We start from the raw sequence: 14,859 nt of genomic DNA on the forward strand, positions 1-14,859 counted from the left end.
ATTTAAAGAACTGGACCCGTTGTTGCACTGCGTAGCGGATCCATCTGAAAAGAAAAACATTTTTTCATGTGTGAAATGGGGCTTTTCACTTCCGGTAAAAGGTGCTGTAGAAATAGAAAATAGAAAAAATGTATGGACCGCAACCGCAAATTATGTTTCATCGTGTCTGACAGCGCGCAATAATTCGTAGGCGTAAGCTGTCCAGGTTCTAGTTAATATACCACGAAAAGATGCGGCGTGCATTGCTTTGCATTCTGGTGAAACAGCTGAACCTCGCCTTGAACTACGAAAGTATAGTTTTCTGAAAGGTCCCAAATGATCAAGCGGAGGACCACTCCTTTTATTTTTGGACCTTGAGGACCACACCACGCTCTTTTAAACGCAAGCAAGAAAAAAGGTCAATATCAGATAGGATAATTGTTCTTCGTGCCTTGCAAAAAAAGTTCACTGTGTCCTGATTATTATCTATTTTGCAATGGCGATTTTAAGAGCGGCATAAAAACATTCTGGACAGTTTGCTGAACATTTCAACGCATAGGTTTGCCAAACTTTCTTTAAAAGAGTGGAAAAATTGCCACAAAAAATTGCCATAAAAGAGAAAAAATTGCCAGTGCAACCACGCAATTCGAACTTGCCGAAAGCTCTAACTCCGAAACGGTGCAGATGAGAGATTAAGAAATGTCATAGGCGACCTCAGCGCTGATGGCAACCATTATGACCCATTTCGATCAAAATTTAAGGGCAGAGGGTGTAAGGCACGTGTCGAGTTATCGTGGAATGTGCGCCTACGGAGTTACAAAGAAAGAACGTACCTAGAAATGATACCCGCATCCTCAGCATTTTTGGGATGGTCTCACTCCTGGAATACGTAGTTGCTGTCGTGTGATGAGTGTGAAGTGAGTGGGTGTCATGGTTATATAATTCATATGACATTCACGGTGCACTGAGCGCGGAAACCAGCCAGTCGCGAACCGCACCTCCTAAGCACCTCCGCACGTCCTCGAATGCCATGAATGAGGCCTTGTAGGTATTGTCTGCCAGGCAGCCATTGGCAGGCACATCGCATGATCAACTGGCATCTGTTGGTGAAATACTGTTTGAAAAATAATCGGGTGAAGAAAACCGGTCGAAACGTAATATCCAAAATAGCACCATTGTCACAGGCAATAGAGTTCGTCTTGGAAAATTATTACTTCGGCTTTACTATCCTATGGTCCCGCGTAATCCGTAGAATTGGATTTTTGTCTACAGGACTTTAACAGGGCGTTCCCAGCGAAAGACGTTAAAGACAATGCTTCAAATTTGAAGATATTGAAGCAAGCATCAGGTGTGGTGAAATAAGCTCACTTTTGACAATAAGTATACTTTGAAGTGGAAAGGACTGCCCTAGACGACACAATTTCCCCCACGTAGTTAATATTTTTCACAATACTTAATTGCTTGATTGCGTCACCACACCTTGCACAACATCGATTGAGAGAGTTGACGGCCATTATATCTGGAAATCGCACTCAGGAACGTCACATGTGAACAAATCGGCAAGGATGTCTTTTTTCGCCTTGATCGCCGCATGGCCCATGAAATGCTAGGATTTGAATGACGTTATCATTGCGTCATGGGTGTCTGGGTGATCTTGAAATAATCCGCGCGAAGGAGCCTGCACATCTCCGCAGGTGTGTAGGTCAGAAACTAAAGAGTTTTAGGTGTTAAGAAGGGGGGGGGGATGCTCCCTAAGTCGACAAGTACTGTGCGCTACACATCAAACCAGAATCCTGGCGGATTTGCCGGATCTGGCCGGATCCGGCAAAACCCACGATCCGGAGCCGCGGCCGCAAGAGACCAGTCGGTTCAGAGTTTGCAGCAAGAATCTGGTTTCCGACGTTCAGCGGAGCCGAAGCCATCGTGGCGATCTGATGCTGCCTTCACAAGCGGGAGGACAGCCCAGAGCGTCACGCTGCATAACCGCAGCGTCAAGACGCGCGAGACATTTGCAATGCAACGCCTCGCCGAATCAAAGACCGCCCTATCACGGGTGTCAATCTTCTGCAGCTGTTGCGTCGCCCGCTGTTTTGATTCAGCTTATCTCGGGCTGGGAAGGCCGCGTCGCCCGTTTGATATTCCTGCTCCTGTTGCGTGGCCACAGCGCGTCCTGGGAGTCTGTCACGTGACCGCTGGCTTATGCCAGGCGAAACGTCACGTGATCACGTGAATGCGCCGACGAAATGTCACGTGACTGTCCGCGGGGGCTCGAAATAAGAAACGACAACCAGTCACAGCGTCGCGGAAGTGGTAGTCACCGGCTACCGCCAATTCAGTCACTTGAGGACCTTGTGGGAGGCGCGGACAGCCAAAATTAGTCGCGAGGGCACCGAGGTGGCGCGAATAGTCATGTATTCCCGGTAGCTCGCTGAATTGAGCCTCCCACGCCATGGTGAGCACGGTGACTCGACGTGCTGGCCTCTGGTGTGTCAGGACCTGTGAGTCGCGTTCGTGATCTCAGAGTCCTGAAAGTGGAAGGAGACTATTCGAGTGACGTTGACGTCATCTGCGATCACATTTGGGTGATAGTGATCATGTGGTGATGATCACATGATGATGATATAACTAATGATTGTTGATTTCAAAGAATCATTAAGGTAATCGGCGGTGTACAATGATGATGACCTACAGAGAAGAATGCTAAAGGAAACGGTTTATGCCGGCTACAATCTACTAACGATGACAGCAATATAAATGATGCTGGTGCGCATACATGTCTTAAACGATCGCACGTTTTCAGAGCATTCACGTACTGCCCGGTCTCGAATTCCACGAAACGTGCATCGGTCGAGAATTGTGCGGTGATGAATCATTTTTGCCAACACATCGAGAACCATCTTTATACGAACGTCAGTTGGTGACGGCCATCAAGATCAAAAGAGAAGCGCCTACTTTTACCGAGCTTTTTAATTAGCAAGGGATTGATGCTTATCAAAATGTCAGAGTGTGTAAGGCAACCCCAGATCGTCACTATCCGCAAAATGCTGATGCTAGTAAAATGGCTTTGATGTCCGTTAGAGGCGACATAATAGCTCCATGAGGTAACGCACCAGCTGACCTTTTTGTAAAGCGTTCAAGTGTACATTCCATCAGCTACACCAATTTTGCATTGTCACTTTTACCGTCTTTCCATGATATCGGTAATGCGATATTGGTGATGTCGTAACGCCCCTCCCCCCGCGCGTCGAGGATTGGTAGGCTGCCATTAAGTATTAAGGTAGTTTGGAGGAAAACTCCTCTCAAATTTGACCCCAAGCTACAAGGAGGTAAGTGAGTGCTTTTTGAACTTACACCAGTAGCTTTGTAGAAAAAGTCATCTGAGTGAACATCGTAAACCGAGGAGAGTTTATTGCCATCCCACGGCGTGCACTGTTGCAATGCAGTTACGCATAGCGGTCACCCATAGTTTCGCTGTGTGTTATACTGCACTATGCATTATAAGATTTAATGACTCGCAGTGATGAGAAAGCGTTTCATGGCGGTTGTTTCGTTGGCACTGAGGAAACAGCTACGTAAAAATTTGTCACGAAAGCATCTTCAAGTGCTAACCACCGGCATTGCGTCGTCACGCGCCGCACCAAGAAAAACAGTTTTTTATCGAGTGCGATGTATTTCATCATGAGTGTAATGGTCACCGGGAACCACCCAGTGGAAGATATTTACAATGAATGAAAACACCAGACGTATCGTCACATTGGTCAGGCTAGCATGGACACAGCGGCTTCCGCAACGGTTGCGAATTTTTGAGTCGGCGTTATTAAGACACGCATTAACCTGACCAGATTCATATATCTATCTTCTAAGGGTGATTCACCTGATCGAACCGTGCATTATCTCACTTATGTGTCCGAATCACACGCTTAGTAGTCACACGTAGTCACACGACTTACTTACATTCGTTACCATTCGCACATTCTTGGCGCAGTTCTCGATGGCCGGTACACATAGCCAACTGAAATGACTCCGTCGTTGTGGATTGTGCCTCATAGTTCTTCAGACACAGTCGACTGTTACCAACAATATGGTATCTAAAGCGACCAAAACACAATCAATAGGCTCCCAGTCGTTCTCAGGCATTGTCACCTTCTCTTTACAGATAGTTGCATTTGGACAGTTCTGTTTCCACGATGTACCTGAGAATGACAATTTACTGACCGAGAATGGCTTATAGCGTGCCTGAAATGATGAAAAGTGATCGTGTTGACCATGCAGAAATTGTCATGACCGCAAACGGAAAACGCCGGATTTTGAGTCAATTTTGACATAAAACTCCAGCATTTCGCGGCGACAAATGACCATGAAATTATAGAATTGCGTCAACAACAGTTGCAGCGCCCAAATAGCCAACCCTATTTCTTATGCGTCAACTGGAAAGATTGCAAAACCATTTTCAGCACTAGCTGTTTGGTTTCTGGTTTGCAGAAGTCTTGTAGCCAGGCGCCGGAGCAACCAACGTTTGAAAAACAGCCGATTCGGCTTCCCTGTAACAAAAGGGGATTAAGCCTTTAGAACAACATACCATGCGATTCCCCCATGCGTGGCGTCGCGACACGATATAATGAAGTCATGGCGCGATGCAATGACGTCATGACACAATACAGTGATGCCATGGCGCGACAGAGTGACGTCATGACGCGATACAATGACTCCATGACGCGATGCAATGACGCCAGGGCGCGATACAATGAAGCCATTACGCCACGTCGTACTCAACGAACTCGCTCGGCCCACGTTGCAAAGACATTTTTCTGAGTCGTAGCCTGTTATGTAAAAAATATGAGCACGAAACCGAGGATAAAAGAGGGAGGGAGAGGTCAAAGACTCATCATGTCCCACTGTCAAAAACCAGCACAAGTCAATGGTGTTGCACAGAAAGAAGGCAAAACCGTTTCCCAAAATATCCAAAAGGTTTCAGCACCATAGCGTGAAACATTCACCACGGCTTCACAAACATCGTCGGCGCAAGCCCCAGGCGGCCTCACACGAGTGAGACGCGACACAGCTGGCTTAGACCAGCTGGCTTAGACCAGCGCCCTCCTGGCCACTTGAGGCTGACCTCGCCACCAATAAAGCCACTCGGGACCCCTCCGTCAGAGGCGTTGCAAGGTGCTAATATTCGGGGGGAGACAGGGGGGATGCGCGTAAGTCTCGGACGGGGATCGCAATTCACGTATTGTTGTCGAATAACCCGACGCGTGCCAAAAGTCCTCCAGATAAATGGAAAGCATGTAAATATATCAGCGAGAAACACGTTCTCAGTACGCGCCCCCTTCCCCCCAACCCCTACATATGTGGGGTGGGAATGTCATTGACACTTGGATATCAGAGTAGCTGTATTCATAGGCTTCACATTTGTTACGGGTCTCATGGCTGTCAGTTGTGTACGAGCGAAGCTAAATAAACGAGCTTCAGCCCGACACGTGTGTATAATAACTACCCTTTGGTCATCAACGTATGCAACGTCTAAGGCTGCTTGAGGCTAAGAACTACGTCAATGCAGCCCGAGCCAATGACATGAAAACAAAGCAGTAAAAGAGAAAACCAGGGGCGTAAGGCATGTGCACCTACAGGAGATTTGAGCGTTCATCAAATTATTTCTTATCACGTCATTTATGTCGAAACACCACCATCATGGACACCGCTCTCCTGTTGCTGTTACGGTTGGCTTTAAGAGGAGACACATGGTCTAATGAAATTTGAATAACTAGGAAACTGTTGAATAGCCCCTTCCCGTGCACTTCCGGTCAGCGCCCCATCCCCTGCCACGCCGGGTGTACCTCTGCCCCCACCCCTCCTCCCCCCCTGCAACCTTAAGTGTGCCTCTGCCCCCTCTGCCTCTGCCCCCTCCCCTGCCACCGTGGGTGCACCTTGCACTCAAAACCCTCTCCCCTGCAACCCTGGCCGTGCCTCTGCCCTCAGCATCCCACCCCTCTGCCAGCCTGGGCGCGCCCCTGGCCTCAGCCTCACCATGGCGTCAGGGTTGGCGCAGCACTGGACCACAGCCCAGGCGCAGGCTGACGGCAGCTTGACGTCAGGCGCAGGCGGACGCGGCTTTACGTCGTCGAAGATAGTGAACGGCAGCGATTCCTTGGTCGGGCCGTAGTCGGCGTAGTCGTCATAGTCGTAGACGTAGTTATCGGGGGCGGCGTCGTCGATGGCCGGGGCGGACGTCACTAATGCCAGGCAGACGCCGCAGACGACGGCGGGGGTTGTCCACATTTTGGAGCGGACTCTGCGGGCGGTGGAATGGGCGTTGATTCAGGCGTTGATGGTAAGCCCCTGCCCGGAGAACGGTATGGGTCGTCGCATGGGTCGTGGGGCATGAATGTGTTGCAATTTCAACATGCTATGGGCTTTATAGAAATTCATCTGTTCTAGATGAGGAATGGATTCCTTTGGTGAAACGTAACGTTTGTATTATGTTGAAATATTGATTCGCTACTGCAAGCATGGACATGTGCGCAAATGCTTGCAATAACAGTGCAATTTTCCAATTAACCTTTGTTTTGCGGCTGTTTTCCATCACAAAATCTAGTAGTGTGTTGGAAAAAGTGAAACTGTGATTTTACACCTTTCAGATTGTACTAAGGACTGTGAAGAGCTGTGAAGAAATACCTGGCTTTGTAGACTTGCGCTATCCCTTAGCAGCCAAAAATCAAAATATCAGATGAAGAGGCACATTTCTTTCCCATGTGCTTACCCTGAGTAAATTTTCAACGGACAAAATTTACCGCTTCGTATTATGGAACTGGCTGCTGGCGCAACTAAGCTGCGTGCGAGTTCCGAATGGCCAAGAAATGGAAAACTGAACACTCACGCCAGTGATGCACCTTTTTGGGCGGTATACCAGCGAGTCGACGAAAGACATGGTCATATTTGCATGAACATGGTGAACCAAACAAATTTTCGCCTCACGGAACGTGAAAGTGAAAGTTTCACTTCCCGCCTTAGAAAAAGAATTTCTGCCTTACGAAAAGTAAAAGTTCCAAATTGTGTGGCAATGCACAGTAATAATTTAAAATAACAATTGGGTCTTCCCTGTTGCATTCTGAGGAAATCTTATGTCCGTGATAAGAGCCGTTATCGTGGTAATATAATGCCATCTCGTCGGGGTTTCAAATAAGATTGTTATCACTCTTAATATTTTCACAAATCGCCTAAGGCAATCCGTATGTTCGCGTATGCTAATTCTCAGACAGGCACTGTATCGTGGTAATGGCTGGCAATCGGTCTTTGTTTCATCCCCTGAATGTTGGTGTCCTGTAAACACTGTGGTCTGCTGTTTCAAAAAAAAACCTGAAGAATTGAGTAGGATCATCGGCAGACAACTTCGACTTCACTGTTGCTATTGTTTCGATAAAGGCTTGTCGCCGAAATATCAACCCAACTATATAAAATGCCGGCTGAAGGCGCTTACGACAATTCTTTCACCCAACCGCATATTAATGAGCGACCCTACGTATGATGCACAATACGGGGCGTGAATGGCATGTTTGATATACTCGTTTCATTTGAATGCACAATAACCGTTTTGTAATGCGCCTCAAGCCGCCATATTTTTTTCGCAAATTTTTGACGGGCACTTGCCACGCGATTTAAGTGGCTACTGTAGCATTCAGCATAACAGAAAACGTAAGTTTAGCGCCTTTTCAACATTGCAAACTGTCGGTGATGTGAGTCTGTCAGAGGCAATGCAATGAAAGCTGTTATATTTCAAGGGAGTGCACGCTATCGTATTTACGGACGGATGATGAGAATATGCCATGTCCTCGTCATTCATGCGGAATCCATCCGCTGAGGGAGCCCCCAGGGAAGCACGCTCCGAATATAAAAGAACTTTGCCAAGGCCCGACACTGAGCGCGGGCTCCAAGCCTCGCAAATACTTAACCCTTCCTACGAGGGGGCCGGGAAGGCGTGCGGGCCACTTGTAAGGCTTTCCGAAATAACTTCTGAGCAGTGAAACTTGGGGTACCTGAGCTTACATCATTATTGCACATCCTGTGGAGATGAAAAGGTCCTTTGAGACCGACAGTTTATGTTCTATAACGCTTTTCACAAGGTCTTTTCGGTGACATAGGCTGGAAAGTGACATACAATGCCCACTTTTCGCAGGAAATGCACTCCAAAAGATCTTTCTTAAACTACTTTTTTCTTCTAAAACATTATGAAGCGTATCGCTACCGTCCTGGTGGCTCGAGTGGTGTTAGAGCGTTAAGGGTGAGGCTAGGTCAAACTTTGTTCCTCGTGAGCAGGTTTAGCTGTTTGGAGAGCATACGATTTAAGACTTAATGACACATGCCTTATGTCTTGAACGAGTTTTATGACCAGGCTCCCCAATTGACATGGCTTGTTAAATTCGCGATATAGCCGGTCGGACCAATGCAATGATCACCTTGATCTCCTTGACCTGACGTGACATTATCGCAGGATATATCTGTCAATGTCCACTAGTGCCTATCTGAAAGCGTTTTGATGAGCTATTCGACAGTGTCTTGTCATTGTCGTAGCATGCTAAGTTGTTGAGTTAGAAGGGATATTCTAACTTAGTGGTAGGAGAGTGCTAATCCAGTCTCATTTTGGAATATTTCCAGTAGTTTAAACGCACATCCCAGTGAAATTCGGCAAGATCTTTACAATGTCGTGTTCTGAGCGGCCCCTGTTGGCTTACTTTTGATATGTCAGGGGGGATTGTGTGCCCTCCCCTCGAAGGGCAAAGGTGAAAACTTCCTCAATGCGGGTCTAATGCTTGAAAAATATTGTAGAGTTCTTGACACGATTGAAAGATAGCTCAAATGATTTAACATGTGCTCTCGTTGATTGCTGGCGTACAATGTAGATAATTTTTTTTTTAGAAAGCTTGCATTCACCCCGAGAGGTGTCACACCGTTGGAAACAAACTTCTTTTCACACATGGCCACCTCGGTGGCGCAGTTGGAAAATACACGTGCCAACACAGGCGGGAGATCTAAGGTTCCAGCCTGACATCGTTAGACTTTTTCTCGACCGGTTGATGCCTAGGAAATGATAGTAACTGGACGGTGATGCCTCGCTATGGGATTAACGCTGTACCAGCGCTGGGTTCACGCCCATCGTCTGCCTTCCGGCCTTTCTTCCGGTGGTATTCCCCCGAGGACACGACCCCCCTTCGTGTCACCGGAGCAGTCCTCTGACTCACCGGGCCTAGGGAATCGGGATAGCTCTGCACATATAGCCTCCGCGCATGCGCAAGCGCCACCTGGGGAGGCTGAGAGCAAGCGTGTGGTCAAAACTATCCCGCAAGGGCGCCGCACAAACTGAAATCTGCCGTGTGGCATAGTATGCGTGTCACACGCACACATTACTCATGATGACTAATTGCGTGATTATGAGCATATAGCAAGAAAAGCTCTTGTGGGCACAGAAAATTGCTTTTAAAAATTCGGTGTCACACCTAAAAGACGCAGTGCTGCAAACACACGTGAAGGACTCGCCAAACGCGCCAAAACGCGCCAAACGCGCCCAATCAGGAGCTTTGTCACTATCGTTTACAGTTCAAAGTCCCTTATATGCTCTGGCTGCGAGATCGGACACCGCATACCTTGAATTCCCCTCCCCCCAAAAAAACAACAAAATGGTGGGTTCATGTTCTGCACTTTGGGTGGCGCGTGAAATGCTGCTCTCAACGACTTGCATTTGTGGAATCTCATCGCGTCTTTTCTGCTCAGCCAAGACGGAATGATCCCGTGGTCATGCCACCACGGTTAACCGAAACTTGGATTTGAGTTAGAGCTTTTTATTTTAGAGACATTGACGCCGGAAGACTGTCGTGCCAATATTTAACAAGATCAATTTCACACTTATAACATTTTGCAATGTTGCACGACAACCACGCTTGATAAAACCACTTACACCAAGCAGTTTTGTACAACGGGCCTCGGTGAATTATTGCTACCTAAATATAATGTTTATTGCATGACAAAAGTATTATAAAAATATAATATTGCAACACATTCGAAAACATTTGCGCCACCTTTTCCTGAAAACTCAACTGAGCTGTGCTCGGCAGTTGTAACAGTATTGCTTTCTTAAGAGCGTACCGATCGGAATTAGCCGATGATGATGGTGCTGAACTAAATCATTTATCAATGCGATGAAACTCGTAAATGATGGCCCGCGTGCGCCAACCCCGCAAATACGAGCCGTGTTTGCCCGTTGTTGAACTGTTTATATTTCTAGCAGACCCCAGACATCATTCTTCATTGCTGTCTGGGCTGCCTGGACTGTCTGGGCTCTTCGTGACTGTCTGGACTGTCTGGGCTGTCTAGACTCTCCATGACTGTCTGGACTGTTTGGGCCGTCTGGGCTCTTCGTGACTGTCTGGATTGTCTAGGCTTCCTGGGTTCTTCATGACTGTCTGGTCTCGTCTTGCACAGAGCTCAGCGCGGAAGCAAAACATTAAACAGATGCTGGGAATCCTAGTGGACAATGAAAAATCGGGAAAAAAGTAATAGCCTTATTCCTCGTTGAAAAACCAGGAGATGGAGAAGTAGATGCGTTGATATTTCGGCAACGTGCATAAGGCGGTAGTATTAGCCTTATTCCTCGGAAGACCACGAGAATAGAGATATAGTTAGGTTGACATTTCCGCAACATGTCTTTCTCGAAACAAGAGTACAAGTTTTCGAGAAAGGCATGTTGCTGAAATATCAACCTAACTATATCTCCATTCTTCTGGTTTTCTGACCAACAAGGTTATTACTACCGTATTATCTATGTGAATAATGTTCCTCGCTTATGCGCTGAACAGCTTACGTAATTTCGGCAACATACCTTTATCGAAACGAATATCAGTAATTGATTTCGGAAAAGGCATGTTGCCGAAATATAAACCCATCTGTCTCTTCATTCTCCTTGTTTTTTTCTGCGAGGAATAAGGCTATTACTACCGTCTTATCTATACGCATAATGTTTCTCGCAAATGCACCTAACAGCTTAAATTGTTGAGGAAATAGATATTGGCAACAAGCGCAAAAAACCGCATGAGACTGCAAATGAAAGAGATGTCATCACAACTTAAGCCATAAATAAGGTCGGTGCATTCCCGACAGCTTTCCAATGTTTCAATGATCCCATAGACTGGTATTCTCCCAAACAATACTCTGAAAAACAAAAAGGCGTGGAGCCAGGCATACAGCAAATGATGCTCTTGGTACGTATTATGATAGTGAGGGAGTATTTGCATGCACTTTCCCACCACCATGCTAGGAAGTCACGCCTTGAACCAGTAACACGTTAAAAATATTATGATCGCGATGTGTTTTGTGCTCTGATAATGGGAAAAGTAAAATATTAGCATAAAAGGTAACAAAAAGTGAAGCATCAATATAACCTATTTTAATTTTGTAAATTGTTATTTCCCGCTATTATGTACTACGGGAAATTGAGAAGGAAAGCTTTCCGTTTGACCATGGTTCGGAAGATAACACGTCAGGCTGGCAGCCAGATGGTGGTCACTTTCCAGACTTGGATGGACCCAACTAAACGACAAAAATGTGCTAAAAACCGTGCTCAGAGAGTTGCTGACTCTATGTCGGTGGCGGAGTCGGGAACTAACCGTCGTGACTTGAATGAAACACGCGCTGGACTGGACGGGGCCTACCCGACAATTCTAGAACTGACTTCTATGAGTGCCGCAACATCTCTAGATCCTACGACATCTCTCGAATGAGCGATGCTTTCCACTCGAATGCTTGCGCAAAAGGACACACCGATATTAATAGAATAATTATCCACACAAAAAACATATTTAAGCATGAGTCGATCATTTAACGAAGTAAAACATCGTCCCCTACGCATCATCATCATAGCACTCAGAGCATAAGCGTAAGTTCAGCACACAGATCAAGCACGTTCCCCACACAAGCCCGAAAGCAATTTTCACACGTGTCCAACTTCAAAGCGACTAGCCGACAACTTACATATCAGCGTGCGGAAGCGCCAAGCGGCTGTCTGGTGAACAAGCGGCTGTCTGGTGAGGACCCACAGCTGCGCCGCGGCGACCCGGTCCGAGCCGCTTGGCTTGGCTTGACGTGCTCCCGCACCCCCGCTCCCGCCGTTTCTACGCCACATCGTCGGCACAGTGCGTTGTCCCAATTTATGCGTTGTTCGCGTGCGCAGCGGCGCAGCCAGGCTCCCTGCTGCGGGGAGATGGCTGGTCTTGTTTTTGTGTGTGATGCGGCGGCGTGCGCAGCGGCGGAGCCAGGCTCTGTTTTGAGGGGGAGATGAATGATCAGTTTTTAGGTGATGGGTGCCTTGTGCAGTGGGGGAGTCAGGACAGCTTGCATGAGCTAGAATGGCGTCATGTTTGTGATTGCAACCTCTATTCTATGGGGTGGGGAATGGGTCATCCCAGTTTGCATGCATTGCTTGAATTGCTAGTTTGCATGGATTGCTGAAACTGCTAACTTGTATGAACTGCTTGAATTGTAAGTTTGCACGAACCAATTTCGCTGGGTCATCGGCAGCACCAGGCCTTCAACTGACGGAAAAACGAGTGAATGAATACTCCATTGACTTTTTATGAGCTGGGCTGGCGCTCGCAGAAGCAAATGCTCGCTTGAAAACTGAGGGAGACGATTTGTTATGAGTGCTGTTTAACTTTTGAATGGTAACACTTTGAGTGGCTCCTGATACGGCCTTAGAATAGCAAGAAAGCTTAATTGAAAGAAGTGTACCGTGTCTATTCTCATCGCTCAAAAAGGTGTCTTTGTCGGTGCGCTGTGATGCCGGTCGGTGTGATGCCGATAGCATTTGATTTGCGGCAAACGGTGTCTGTCCAACATGTAAGGTGATGGTTTTGTCTGCCGCTTCATTTTCAATCCTTTAGCTACTTTCTGACTTTGTTTTATTGGTCAAAGATGAAGCTGGAACACATCGTCAGCGAAGAATTGAGCTGATGCGTCTTAGCGGTTATGAGACATGCTTTACTTGCCTTTAAAAATGCCTTCAGTCGGTCAGTCCCCTCCCCTCAAAGCAGGATGGGGACTGATGCTCCACTATATCCCAACAGCGAAAATGTTGTGCAGCTATGCTCAAGAAAACGACACGCATGACTTGGAGGTATGACGTTTTGTGCTTTGAGTTAACGTTAGACCTGCCGCTGTGTGGCAAATGCATACAGGGTTACCGCTGGCCCTGTTTGTAATGATCACCATTGAATCAGCGATGCGTCGTTGATAGCTCCATGCTGCGACAGAAAAATCGCTCATCATGGTTTAGTCCATCACCTACTCTCTTACATGTTTGGGTCAAGCTACTTGTTCGCTGTATGCCTAGATCATATAATCGCAGTGTGAACAAGGTATCTTGTGTACTAAAGAAAAGATGGCGTGCAATAGAAGCAAGGTGTGGGCATTAAAATTGGACCGGGATTACTATTTGAGCAAAAAACTCAAAAAGAACTGAAATTTCCAGGGACAATAAATGTGAGATGTTACACTCCGCTTCGTAAGCACGGCGTGCGACGAATGCGTGCAATGCGTTGGCACAAATTTTCATCCCTGCTTCAATGCCATGAGCTCCAGCACTAACGACCACTCGCATAAAAACGCTTAAAAAAAGAATAAAAAAACACGGCACGCCGCTTTCCAAGCGGATGTCGGAGGCTGGTTGCGCTGCCAAGGGTGTCCGCGATTGGCTGTGTGGGCCAAGGTTGTGTTTTTGCTCCTCTCCCGGAAGGACTGGATAAGGTTCCGGACGGTTCCGGCCCGTCGCTGGATCAGCCGCCAGTGGTGTCATATAGCAGTGACAAAAGTACGACAGCGAGTCTATGATATATTTATTAGAGTATCGGGAGTGACTGCTGATTACAGGAGTTCTTGTTGAGCATCATATATTTTATTCTGCTGACATCAAAATTAATTATACCGCAAAAAGTAAACTGGCCGGTGTTTGAATATTTCAGCCTTTAAAATTAGCGGCGGTGTTTTGCTAAGAGCTATGTAACTGATTCTGAAAATCACTTGTCACCCCAATTAGAGCTGCTTTACTCTCACCGAATACTTTGATTCTAGAGGCGAGTATCACTGACACTGATCAGCAAATTATTTCTTAATTTAATTGACCGCATTGTTGAGGCTGAAGTTCACAAAGCTTGCATTCCAAGTTCGAGTTCAGTCCAGGCGCAACTGGCAGTTATCACAAGTATTATGATGTCTGAAACTAAGCCCCAAACAGGACGCACAACTTCACCAACAACAACCAACAGGCTTCCCTTTACGGGTTGCTTCCCGTCGGCTTTTCTCTTTCTCAGTGTCAGAGTGGAGCCCAGTGCTCCACTCACAATCCTGCCAGCGAGATGTCTCGGTTCAGATGCTACGGCGGTGCAAAAAGGGATGATAAAGGTGGGAAGCATCTTCACCTAAAATGACTGCACTGCGCGTGATAAAATGCGCGATGCATCAGACTCGCGCGAGAAATGGAAACAACATCTCCCATCCACCGAGTGATAAAACATAGGCATATCAACATGTGCATATGTACATAAAACATGCGTAAATATATATATATATATATATATATATATATATATATAATATATCTATATATATATATATATTATCTCTCCTCTCTACCCTCGCTCTCTCTCTCCTCTCCTCTCTCCTTCTCTCTCTCTCGTCTCTCTCTCTCTCTCTCTCTCCTCTTCTCTCTATCTCTCTCTTCTCCTCTCTCTCTCTCTATACTCATTCCAGAGATCAACATAACTAAATATTAAACTCAATAGAACTACGTCCATTCTGCATCCCCTTGTCGAGTGGATGCATACAACTGAACAGGACCGG

The 14,859-nt window shown here is 46.7% G+C and overlaps 1 long non-coding RNA gene across 1 annotated transcript; it reads right to left on the minus strand.

Moving 5' to 3' along the window:
• Positions 1-3,357: 3,357 nt before the first annotated feature.
• On the minus strand, positions 3,358-12,131 carry LOC119104641 (uncharacterized). The gene is made up of 3 exons (XR_005094980.1): positions 11,998-12,131; positions 6,007-6,271; positions 3,358-4,520 (listed from the first exon to the last, which is right to left on the minus strand). It is a non-coding gene; the product is annotated as an uncharacterized LOC119104641 (long non-coding RNA).
• Positions 12,132-14,859: the final 2,728 nt, after the last annotated feature.

The sequence above is a fragment of the Pollicipes pollicipes genome, unplaced genomic scaffold, assembly GCF_011947565.3.
Source record: "Pollicipes pollicipes isolate AB1234 unplaced genomic scaffold, Ppol_2.1 Scaffold_6052;HRSCAF=7182_pilon_pilon_pilon, whole genome shotgun sequence".
In the NCBI taxonomy this organism is placed as follows: Eukaryota; Metazoa; Arthropoda; class Thecostraca; order Pollicipedomorpha; family Pollicipedidae; genus Pollicipes; species Pollicipes pollicipes.